This window comes from Rutidosis leptorrhynchoides, chromosome 5, assembly GCF_046630445.1.
Source record: "Rutidosis leptorrhynchoides isolate AG116_Rl617_1_P2 chromosome 5, CSIRO_AGI_Rlap_v1, whole genome shotgun sequence".
In the NCBI taxonomy this organism is placed as follows: Eukaryota; Viridiplantae; Streptophyta; class Magnoliopsida; order Asterales; family Asteraceae; genus Rutidosis; species Rutidosis leptorrhynchoides.
In genome coordinates, this window is record NC_092337.1 from 245,627,724 (window position 1) to 245,641,763 (window position 14,040).

Here is a 14,040-nt window from a genome sequence, read left to right on the forward strand (position 1 = left end):
GAGGGTTTGAGAGAATAAAAGTGGAAGTAATGAAATGGGGAGGATGAAATGAATGGAGGAGGGTGAAGGTTGACTAGTTGACCTAGTCATCTCTTTCCCTCTTGACAACAATGGTCCCCCAAGTTAAATACGGGTGCGTGAATTACCTAAACGAGATATTTTAAAAACGCGTATTAACGGAAGATGTTATAATTATATAACGGACTTTAAAATAATTAAATGGAAAGTAAACGGAAAAAGATGGGATGTTACAATAACGCATTATGACATTACAAAGTAAGACTACAATTTAGAATCTACTAAATCTTGCGCCGTCACTCGCGAATCACATAACAACTCCTCAAGCTGGGGAATAGGAATGTGGCGCAAGGCTCTGCAAGCCTCCCTAGCAGCTTTACGCGCTTCGGGAATAAGGCAATCCAGGATAGCTTTAGGAAGAACGGTAGGCACCTGAATATGCTCCTTCACGATGTCCCAAAAGTGGAGGCGCTCAACATCCTGTATAGCTTTCAAGGCATCCTCATAGCAATCATTTATCGGATCGCTATTCAAAGCATGATCCACTATACGAGGAAGGCCCGCCTTTAACACCTCAAAATCATGAACATCTGACTTCGCTCATCGCTCTGATTCAACGCATTATACCCTAAGCGCACGAATAGTTTCCTCATGGTTGCTATTCTGGCGGTTAGCACAATCTAGTTGTACCTGTATCTTTTTATTGGCCTGGTGCGCATCATCAAGCCTACCGCAAAGGCTCATTATGGCGTCCCTCATTATAGTCATTTCGTCGCCAGAAGACCCACTGCTCAGCCCGGGGCTTTGGACATTTTTACCTTTAGCAGACCCCGTCGAATTAAGGCGCTGTTTTTCGACGGAGGAGTCACTATCAACCTGAATGCGGGATGGGAGAGGTTTGTTCACGCCCCCTTCTACACTACGCTCGTGCCCGTCATCTGGGTAGGAATAATGATGATGAGTAACGTCAACGCATAAGCAAAGTAAGTAACAAAAGAAACGCGGAGCATACCAGTACGAGCGCGCTTTGATGAAGAAGAAGCGATCAGTCTTTTGCGCTTGTTTACAGCAGGAGCGTCACTATGTGACGGAACAAGTTTCCCACGAGGACATCGCTTGGGTAAATCAGCATATTGCGCCGCAACCTTCTTCTTCTTCTTCTTCTTCCTGTGTGAAGAACCAGGAGCAGAGGTTGCGGTAACAGGGCACCTAGTGGAAAAGCCTTTCCCCAAAGGCATACGATCCACCACCACAGACGCGGAAGAAGAGAATTCAAGGTACTCAGAGAAGGGAATCACTGTCAACAAAAGATAAAGACATTAAGGAAGGAGAAAAAGAAAAGAAAGTCAAAAGTTCTACGTACCTTGTAAATGGCGACTGAAGTGAGGGTAATAGTTGGAATCTAGCCAATGCTTGGATATACCCCCACATTGTTGCTATACGCACGTAAGGGAAGCGCGCGACCCACACACTTGTCCAACATCGACTTTTCGCTTGAACTTAAAGGTGGTGCTGTATTTAAGCTCCCGTCAAAACCATATTTCCAGGAGCCCACATTCGAATACTCTAGAGGAATGAAGGTATCCACGAAGAAGTAGCGTTCTTTCTAGTCCGGTGGACTTTCCTCTAGTGGTTCGCCAGTAAAGCGAACATTGTCGCGAAAAGGAAACCAGCCTGTATCTAGTCGTTCAAAAGAAAATATATTCTTGAACAAGTTCACCGTAGGAATAAAATCATGCGCCCTACACCACATCTTGAACACAACAAGGCGACAAGCGCTATCAGGGTCCAGCTGACCCATACCAATGCTATCAGGAAACCAGCCTGTATAAATGAATAACTAGGGCGTAATGCCCATATTCCCTCGCTCAAAAACCACGCTATATACGATCACCTTCCCACCAGGGGAACGGTTGGCTCAATCAAGCGACCAGGAATGACGGGTGACAGTGATCTCATGGGAGGATAGTGCTTCGCGATATGCGCTACATATTCGGGCGAGATGGATGAAGGAATAGAACCAACTTTGGAAAAATCAGCGCAGTAAGCCATGTTGGAAATCAAAAAAGCAGGAAAAGTGAAAAATGAATGAAGAAAGCTTTATTTATAGAAGGGGAAAGGACGATGGTAAATGATCTTGACCGTACACGTGTCAGAACACGTACGAAAAAGAAAGTTTGAATTTAATGCGACGGGATAGGTGATGTGAAGGCTATCACGTCACACTTGCTATGGGGTTCATAATAGTTGAGTTCGACACCATGCGCAATATTTGTGCATAATATCAAACTGGGGGGACTTAATGATACGCATACCCGATTGGCTAGTGTTGCGCATCACACTTGCACCATATGTGCACATCCCTCACGCTTTGGCACTTCAGGCGCAAGTAAATGTGCACTAGTGTGCGCCAGATTAGGATAGCGCGCTACATGAAGATGACGTGTCATGTACTTGCCACGATCTCTGTAAAAGGATCGACAACTAGCAAAGAGTAACAATACTGTTCCCTGGTTCCCTCCCCCGAACGACCAGGTAGTACCGACAAGAAAGCAACGTGGAATACGTGCCTCCAATAAGAAAACGGCCATGTAGCTATAAATAACAGACTCGAATCACAAGGCAAGGGATCCTTTCGTTGGAAACTTTCACACATACTATTTTAAGTATCAACGTACGGACTAGCTGCACCGCGCTACCGGACTTATAGCATTTCACTAGATACTATTGATATATAGGTAACGTTCTACGAACACAAACCCTACAACCCAGTGCGAGCCATCGTTCACTGGACTACCCGCCGATGGTGGGTCTATGTTTAACCACCCACGCTGAGATCCTCATCTCGTAGGGGGTTATTCACAGTACTCTGGACCGAAGAGTTAAACCCAACCCTTAAATCCCCTGTCTTTGATGTTAAGCATGGATCGAACCCAACCCGATTAATCTATGCTTGATCATATACAAACATAATACATATAATCAAGAATAACACCTAGTAACATTATAGTTCAACGTACCTTCAGGAAGTAAAAATATCAATACAGTGTATGACTCCATAGCACGACCAGTATCAAAAGTTACAAAAAATGTAATAAAAATATGCGTTTAAATTCAAGTCTACGGGAATGGAAAGTTATAAAAAAGTATACTATATAACCGTGAAGCAACAATGACAGTATCTGATGAAATCCGTGAAGTAATCTTGCAAGTCAATAGTGTCAGGTAAGCATGTAGCAATGCCAGAAGTCCTAATAACAGAAAACTAAACACCAACAGATGCACTGAGGAAGAATTATGGTTTCCTTAACATGTTACTAGCACCCAGCTGCCTGGATGTATGCGCAGGCGTATCGACAGCATCGTGAGACTCACCAACTCGCCCACAAATGAGTTCGCCATTTTTAATCGATCCCCTTTGACGTTTTCTAGTTGACATTGGACTATTACAGTCTAATACAACATACCAAAACACATTCAACTATAGGAACAACAACATTGTGTGGGAAAAAATTATTTAAAACAATTGACTGCACATATAACCTTTAGTTTGATACTGTAACTGAAATAATGTAATTCGTGAATATTATTGATAACAATCCATCCTACTTATACATGAGCACTATCGGTAGAATGATCTTTTGTGATCTGTATCCTAACATATCCCAACAAAAAATTCCTTTATATTAGGAATTGATTTGCATTACAATCCTTATCTATAATACAAGTGATAATCTCCAAATATAAACCTATACATACATATCGGCTATTACTCCCCCGCAGTTGAAGCGTGAGGAGAATTAATGCAAAGATTGGATCGAAATTCATTGAACAACAGACGTGGTTGGGCATAATCTTCTTGGCCGAGAAACAAGCCTTGTTTGGAAGGAGTAACCGAGATCCCTAAGAACGAGTGTAAGGGACTTAAATCTTTCATAGCAATTTCACTAGACAATAGGTGCATCAATTGTTGGTGAAGAATATCACTTAAGGTGGTAAGTACAATGTCATCTACATATAATAATAATTATGCAACATCTTTCCCGTGATGATATATAAAAAGAGAGTGATCACGTTTGCTATGAACCAAACCAATAGAAGAAGCATAATCAGTGAATCGTTGGTACCACGCACGAGGTGCTTATTTCAAACCATAAAGAGAACGTTTCAAAATACACACATGGTGCGAAAAATTCGGATCACGAAAACCCATAGGTTTCATTTAGATGACCATGTAGAAATGCATTATTCACGACAAGTTGATGAATTTGCCACGACTTTGAGACGACAATGCTAAGGACCATGCGTATAATATCCGGTTTTACTACCAGACTAAATGTCTCATGACAATCAATACTGACGTGTTGAGTATATCCATCACCTACCAAGCAAGCTTTGTTGTGCTCGAAAGATCCATCAGATTTTGTTTGGTGTCTAAAGATCCACATGGACCTAATAACCTGTATGTTAGATATACGTGGTACAAGAACCTATGTTTTATTATTAATTAAGGCCATATATTCGTTGGCCATGGCTCGTTCCCAATTAGGGTTGTCGAGAGCTTCACTAGGAGTAGAAGGAAGAGGAGAGATTGTGTGTATAGTTCGTGTGTGTATAGTTCATGTAAGAGGTTGAGCATGAGACGAAATAGTATTTGTGGAGGATGATGTATGTTGTGTAGCTAGGCTAGGTAGCGGGCTAGAAGTATTAGAAGTAGGTCGCGATGATGGGCTACCAAGTGGGCTGGATTGTGGAGTGTAGGTATTAGATGTTGACTAGGCTAAATCATTTTCCAAACCAGTTTGCGATGGAGTGTTGGTGGATGGGCATGTTGGGTCAAAATTTAAGGTGGAGGAATTCATTGTATTAGTTGATGCGAAAGCAGTAGGATGATATAGTTAGTGTGGAAAGTCATCTGTGAATTATTTGTATGATTTGGCAGTAGTAGGCATAAGTGTTTGGAATGGGAAAGTTGTTTCATCAAATAGAACATGGCGATATATTATAATTTTACAGGTAATAATATTGAGACATTCGTAGCCATGATGATGAGATGGATAACCTAAGAAGACAAACATAGTAGATCTAGATGCTTGGGCCATGGGACAGTCGAGTAAGCGTATGGAGCAGAAGCCCAATTCAGTTGTTGTTACCAGGCCCATGAGCCATATTGTTGCCATGGTTGATTATACGACCCATTAGAATTATTATACTGACAAGAAAATGAGCGCCCTCTTCCACGATTATAGCCGCCACGACCACAATTATTTCCTCGGTTAGAACCATGACCACGATTAAATTGATAGGAACCACAATTGTACTGACCATTTTCATTGTTGTTGGTAACCGTATGATATGACCGAAATGGACAGTTTTATTTCTGCGGTGTCATTAGGCCACAAGGCGTTAGAATCAACTATCGGGAGGTGAGAACAATAGTTTTAAATTTATATTTAATGGGGACTAAATTGTACTACTCGTTATTATGGTGAGTAAAGGAAGTATGACCTAGGGTCGAATTTTAAAGATATCAGTAGCATCGAACCTATAACTAAAGCTTAAGATAATCCTAAACTGAAGGAGTAGTGGTATATTACCTAATTTTATTTTTTCTAGTTTATAAGATAAAGTAAAGTAAATGCGATAAAATTTTTAATTCAGATGAGGTTAAAGCAAGTGCATACCATGGTTTGGTCAGTTACTTTGCCAAAATTATGGAATGTTGGCTCATGAATAGGTAGTGACCTTGTACTCACTACACTAGTCCTAACGCCCCTGCCATAAGACATGTCACTGGGTAATGTGTTAGGCTTGAAGATTCTGAATAGACAGTAATGTCCCTTACCCCCAACGCCCGTGAAATCTTACTATAGGCATACACGTTCAAACGGCTCATCCAATTGAGCGGCTCGGTTGTGTGACATATTAACATTCCACAAAGATCCAAACTTTCTTAAGCACAATGAAATACAAGGTATGCCATATTCGAGAAACGTGATGTGTTTCGATGCTTTCGTTAATGATTGGGTTTTAAAAGATAGTTAGGCCCTTGAAAAGGCTTCAACCATAAAGAACACCATGACCAGGTCGGTTTGACTTCCATGAACACGTTTCGTTATCCTAATGGTCTAATCCTTTATGTGTTTAAACAAAACATTCCTTAATTAACTAAGAATCCCTCAAGAGTGGTGCAATGCTTGAGACCGCGTTATGGTGAGGTGTACTAATAAGCACTGACCAGGTTCCATGGCCTTACTTAACAGAGGTACAACTTACAACAACCGTTGTGCTTCAGCGTGCACGTACGAAGTTTATATGCTTGGTGACTACACTAGCATGGTCTAGGACCAACAATGTACTATGAGCCTAGTTAGATGTTTCACTACGAAAGAGTCCTCAATTGGAATCCAAGGCTCGGTGGACTTACTACAACCAGTGTGCCTCAGTCAAACTTACATTGTATCTGATAGACTTCTCTTACCAAGGGGTGACAAAGATATTGTACTCTGAATCGGGGTTCGCGACTTCCCAATAACAGAGCCGATAACTACGTTCTATTAGTTGGAAAAGCGATTGAGTTCAAAGCATAATCGAAAAGCATCTCAACAACATACACCAACCATAATATTATTCTGGAATTAAAACTGACTACATCATAGCATACACTAAAGATAACTACTCGCTAATCATGGTAACAATATCATAAATCATAATAATGAAAGATTTTATATAAAGACAAAGGATAGAAGTACCACAAGATTAAACAAGTTCCAAATACAAAAGTGACAACTTCAAAATTCCAGAACGCTCCTAATACAATCTTTGACGTTCTTCTCTGGGTACTTGGTTTCCCACATGGAGTCGAAGACCTTGAAAGTATGACTAATATTGTAGAAAGAGAGAGAAGTGAATTGAATTGAATTGTGTGTAAAAATGGATGACAAATTTCCTTTAAATAGAAATGGTTTTTGCTGTCATACAGCTGGCAGGCCGTATGGCCTGGCCGTATAACCAGGCAAACCGTTTAGCATGGGCGTATGCATGGCAGGCTTTTTCCCATATGGCAAGCCGTATGGCAAGCTGGATGGCAGGTCATATGGCTGCCCTGGTTTGCTACTTTTCTTGGATCTTTTTGCTTGTTCCTTGGATCGTAACTTGGTTTCTGGGGTCGTAACTTGTCTTTCATCGTTTTTGCTCTAGAATCTTCATTTTAGCTCTGATTTTCTTGATTCTTTTTAATCCGGCTTCGTAATCACTTGATCTTCACTTTTAACGGACAAAGTGAGTATTTTGGCGATAAAGCTTGAAACTTTATTAATTTTGGGTCTCAATACCGGGGTGAAATGTGACTTTTTAGCCGATATCAAATATCTCACACTTAGAATTTGCTTGTCCTCAAGCAAACTTTTCATTTTTAACTTCAAGAAATATTTTCGGAGTTTCCTTTCTATTGGCTTAAGCGGTTTGCTTTTTATTATAAGATCGAAAAATAAGGTAAGTTATCGATGTTAGGGTTGAAACTATATCTGCAAACATGCAGGGAGGTTACATGACTTAGGCTAGCTTTCACGGGTCATTCAAATCACACAAGTGTTTAGGGTTCTCTATAGATCTAAGATATGAATTCACTCTTAGCCAGTCATGTTGCACCCATCGTCATAGGCTTAATAAAGACTCAAATCCTTGCTACTAATGTGAAAACGGTAATAACCATAGCTTCTAGGTCATTTGTCAATTTGGAAGGATGAACATGAAGTTTGGAGTGGTGGTGAAGTTGTTTTAAGCGGTGTGAAAGGGTAATATAGTCTTTTTAAAGACTTTTATTTTGAATTTCTGAAATGAAAGATAGATAGGAGTGCTGATATTTTTGAGAAAAACTTTTTAACTTTTCTCCTTTTGATAGGAATTTTCGGTCAAGTTCTTCTTCGGCATTTCTCTTTATAAGTTTTGCTCCTTTTCACAGAACTTTGAAGAGATTTTATCTCGAGAAACTTTCTATCGGTAAACTTTTTGCAAGACCTTTGCCATGATACTTGAGAAGTTTATAACATCGATTTTTTCGAAAGGAATCTAATTTTATAGGATTTTTTGGGTGACAGTAAAGATGATGTGAATGATGGTATAGGTGGTGGAAGGTGTAAAGGGTTTATTTTTGACAAATGGCTAGATCTTCTGATTATATATGAATCATATTTCGTTACTTGGAAATGCAGATCTAGAGCAAGTTCTAATTCTGAATACAGACATCGGCACTCTCAACGGAAAATAGTGAAGCACTAAAGATGAATGCTTATATGTGAAACGACCCGTCCTAATCTATAAGGACGAATACAATAACATATGGATACATTACGAGGTATTTGACCTCTATATGATACATTTTACAAACATTGCATTCGTTTTTAAACACAAACTTTCATTACATCGAAAGTTGACAGGCAAGCATACCCTTTCATAATATATCCAAACTATAAATGACTTAATAGTAATCTTGTTGAACTCAACGACTTGAATGCAACGTCTTTTGAAATATGCCATGAATGGCACCAAGTAATATCTTTAAAATGAGCAAATGCACAGCGGAAGATTTCTTACGGTTCCAAGATGGGGTTTTGATAAATATTTCTTGTAATGAGCAAATTCTCGTTACAAGATGAAGATAAGTAAATGATGGGGTTTTGATAAATATAATGATTTTTCGGAAAAATCCTAGATCATTACAGTTGCTGATAAGTTTACTGCTAATGTGGTGAATTATAAATGGTTCCCCGGTAACGATGGCGAAAAGGCAACGTATATATATCAAGGTTATAATAAGGCTGTTTCGACTGAAATGTCGAAGTTGACTTGCTGGAGCTGTGACAAAACTGACTACTTTGGAGAGGAATTTAAAAGTTATTTTAGCTAATAAATGCCAAAGAGTCTGACACCGATACGTGTCGAATTACGACTTTGGTTTCGAGAGCTTTTCAGGTACATAACTGTGGGTAATATGTGGTTGGATCATTATCTCGATTGCTCATTATTTGAAGTGTCTTCAGGAATTTCGGAGGGTTTTAACACAGATTGTAATTGTTAAAATACATATGATGTTCTAACACAGTTTTGAAGTCAAAGTATAGCTTTGAAAGATGTAGGAATTTAAGGGTGATGTCTTCTGTTAAATCATGACTTGGATTTTGATTTGTCAAAATCAGAATGTGTGACGACCCGCAAATTTCTGACCAAATTTAAACTTAATCTCTACATGATTCTGACACGATAAGCAAAGTCTGTAATGTTGAGTTTCGATATTTTTAAAACTGTGTTCATGTATGCATTTGACTTTGACTATTCCCGACGATTCACGAAAATTTGTTGTAAATAAACATGTATAAATATAAATGTAAGTATATACATATAATATTTTGAATAAGTAAAGTATACTCTATTTAATTGAAATATAATATGTAAAATTAATATAATAAGTTTTTTTACAAGTTAAAAATATGGTTGTTATAGTTACTTACATTATTACTATTAATACTAATATCAATATTATTAATTTTATTATAGATATAAAATTTGACACATCTAAATTGTTATATTAATATCATTATTACTATCAATATTAATAATATCATTATTGTTATTACCGAGATTATAAAAATCATGACAATTTTTATTATAATTAAAATGTTAAGATTATGATTATTATAATAAAAATTTTAAATATAAATAATATTATAAGGATGATTCAAATTATAATTGTAATTTAAATATTATTAGTATTACTATTATCATTTATTATTAATATTATTATTACTATCACTACTATTATTGTAATTATTATTATGATTTTTGTTAATAATATAATAATTATTATTATTAGTATAATCTTAAGATTTTATTTATTAATATTATTATTAAGTTCTATTAATATTATTATTAGTATATTTTTATTATATATATATCTATAATTATTTATTTAATAACACTTAACACTAAATATAATCATACAGATAAAAAAAAACGAATTCAGCCATCTACTTCTGATCTAATTGTGATTCTGTCGACCTCAACCCTCAATACAAAACAAACAAATTTGTTAGACATCAAACTCAATCGTACAATTTGATTCCTTTCACTATTTATTTTTTTTTGTTTGATCTTTCCCTGCTCAAAATTTCTGTGACCCTTTCAATTTATATAAATCGAGTAATACAGGATAACAGATAATTCATTTGACTTTCCACTACCATTATCAATTACATAAATACATCTAACAGATGTTAATTGTGGAATTAAATAGAAAAGCAAGAACGCCCAGCTATTAACTCTGTTCTTGTAACTTTTTGTCAAAAGCTCGATTACGAATCGAATTTAAAAATCTAACAATGCAGTCTTGTTAGGAATCCCTCAAACAAACTTTATGAAAAATCCCAACTTCCAATTCATCGTATCGAGCTCAAATTTTGAAGTCAAAGTTATAAATCAAAAAGTTAAACCGATCGTTCTTGATGAAAATTCGAGTTTGTTCTTATGTTTTAAGTTAAATTGAGGATTCCTATAGTTTATAGGAATGATTTGTCATACCCCGTCCAAATTTTCCTGAATGAATACAATAACATCTGATACCATTGCGATGAACGGACCTCTATATGCCATGAACGACTCCATGTAATATGAGCAAATGCACAGCGAAGGATTTCTTTCATACCTGAGAATAAACATGCTTTCAAGTGTCAATCAAAAGGTTGGTGAGTTCATTAGTTTATCATAAACATTCATTTCCATCATTTTAATAGACCACAAGAATTTCATTTCCAGTTCTCATAAATATACGTCCCATGCATAGAGACAAAAATCATTCATATGGATTGAACACCTGGTAACCGACATTAACAAGATGCATATAAGAATATCCCCTATCATTCCGGGAAATCCTTCGAACATGATAAAAACAACATCGAAGTACTAAAGCATCCGGTACTTTGGATGGGGTTCGTTAGGCCCAATAGATCTATCTTTAGGATTCACGTCAATTAGGCGTGCACTAATTCTCAAAATTAGTGATGTTCCCTAATTCTTAGGCTACCAAGCAAAATGGGCATATTCGGCTTCGATCATTCAACCATATAATGTAGTTTCGATTACTTGTGTCTATTTCGTAAAACATTTATAAAAATTTCGCATGTATTCCCAACCCAAAAATATAAAGGGTAAAAAGGCAAATGAAACTCACCATACTGTATTTTGTAGTAAAATACATATAACGATATTGTACAATGCAGGGTTGGCCTCGGATTCACGAACCTATATTATTTATACGTATATTAATATATATAATCGTAACTGAACAATTTCACATATTATAACTTATTTTTATATTTTATATATATTTAATTTGTGTATATACTTTTATAATGACTAATATTTATATGGTTATATTATTATATATTTTGTTAGTATTATATTAAAATACTTAATTTGTTACATATGAATTTATATAAAAATACCAATATGATTAATACATAATTATATGTAATATTACTAAAAGTATATTTTTATATACAAAATGTTTATCTAGTAATATAATATCAATAATAGAAATAAAAGTTGTTTTTGATTATAATGATAATAATACTACTAATAATAATAACTATAAAAAATAATTAACTTTACAAATAATAATAATACTAATATTTTCATTAATAAGTATAATGATAATAATACTATTAATAATAATAATAATACTTATGATAATAATAATGTTAAGAATAATAATAATAATAATAATAATAATAATAATAATAATAATAATAATAATAATAATAATAATAATAATAATAATAATAATAATAATAATAACACTAATAATGATAATGAAATAATAATAATAATAATAATAATAATAATGAGAGTATTAGTAATAACTACCTCAAAGGAGTAACCCTTAAAAAAATGCCCAAGCCCAGGTTTGAACCCGCGACGTCCCACTAACCCGATAACATCCTTAACCATTACTCCGCCTTGTATCTTTCTGATATAATACAGATCCAAATTCTTTTAACCCACAAATCAGTTTTCTTTTTTTTTTTTTTTTTAGAACCCATTATTTTGTTTTCATCTTCTTCTTTTTCTAAAAAAAATGCAAGAGCCCAGGCTCGAACCCACGACCTCCCGCTCACCCATCAACACTCTTAACCACTCAACTATCCATTTTTTTTTTTTTTTGAAATCATACCAATCTATTATTTATTTGCCCCATGTTTCGGTTTCTCCTTCTTCTTCAGCAACACCCATTTATCACCAACATCAAAGTGTAAATTATTAATAGCATTACACAATCCTAATTACTAAACCAAGTTCACGGCCAACTAGTAATTCAAATAATAAAAAAAAAACATACGTCCAGCCTAGTATCTAAAATGCCATCTTGTGGGACTAGTTTCAAAAAAATATATGTTTTCCTTTAATCACGCATCATCTTTTATAATACCTATCCACTTTTGTCGGCCAAACTTCCACTTGATTATACAAAATAAGAACACATTGTTTATCCTAATTAACATGATCGCACATCCTTTAATTACTACCCAAAAAAAGAAAAACCAAAGCTTTCACTTTTTGTCTCCCACTCTAGTCGTCCACCAAAAAAAAAAAATATAGCTCGCATGCTTTTTGAATAGCTGGAGGTCTTAATCTCTTTTTTTATGGTGGTTCGGTCCTACAGCAACTAAAAGAAGTATATATATATATTAAACATGTGTGTCGGGTCCTCGAAACCAAAGAAGGAAAAAAAATAAGGTGGAGGTTAAAATAACAAGCATTGGTGGTGGTGATTATATGATTAAAGATGTGATAGTTTAAATGTGGTGCAAGTCATGGGTGGTGTAGTGTAGAGTTCAAAATGGTGGGTTGAAGGTGATCCCTTAAAAAAAAACAAAAGAGAAGTGCATCGGTAGTAATTAATTTAAATAAATGTGTTAGTTATTTCGGTTCAAAACAGGAATAGATTAGCAGTTGATAATGGTTCGGGTTGGTTGGTTTTATGGTTTGCAAGTGGTGGTGATTCAAAGGTGACGGGTTTTGGTGGATCAAATAGAACAGAAAATATAGCAGCAACAATGGTTAGTCATGGTGGTTGTTTATATGATAAGAGTGGTGGTCGTGGTTATGGTGACCGAGAGATGTGATAGGGTGGTGTCATAGAGCTATGATGGTGGTTCAAAGTGTCTCTCGTTTGAAGGTGTTCGAGTTTAGTCGAGCATTTAAGGTATGTATATATAGGTGCATATATATGTTTATATATAGATTTTAAAATATCGTACATCATATACCATTATTACATATAATGTTAACAGGGAAATTGTACTAGTGCAGAGACAATGAAATGAAAAATATTCGTACGCTTATTTGATATTTATCTCTTAACAGATTTTGTTTTGTATCTGTGATTGGATTCCATTTCGTGTTGCAAAGGATAATAAAGAAATAAAAAGGTGAAGTTGCTCTGCAATTGAGTTGGCTAGATGTTAGTTGGTAGTGAATTGGAGTCGACATATGGAATCAATTAAAATCAGAAGAAGAAAAAGAAACTAAAGGAAGAAAATGACCTGCAACTGATTTTGTAATCTTCCATGATTTTAATCGATTCCTCAACAGTAATTCAAAGAATAAAAGTTTGATGCTGTTTCAATAATCAATCCAGTTTGTATTGCAGTGATGATGATATCGACATGTAACAAGAATCAGATAGGAAGGCCAAAATTTTCAATGAGAAGAAATGAAAAAGATAACTACGTTCAACTGAATTTTGTTGTATTGAATATGGAATCGATTAGTACAATTAATCAGACAAATTGAAAAGATCAGATAGTGATTCCTAACTGATTTGTACGAATTTTCTGTTTTATCTGATTATTCTTTTTCAGTATCATTAATTAGTAATATATATATATATATATATATATATATATATATATATATATATATATATATATATATATATATATATATATATATATATATATAATAATA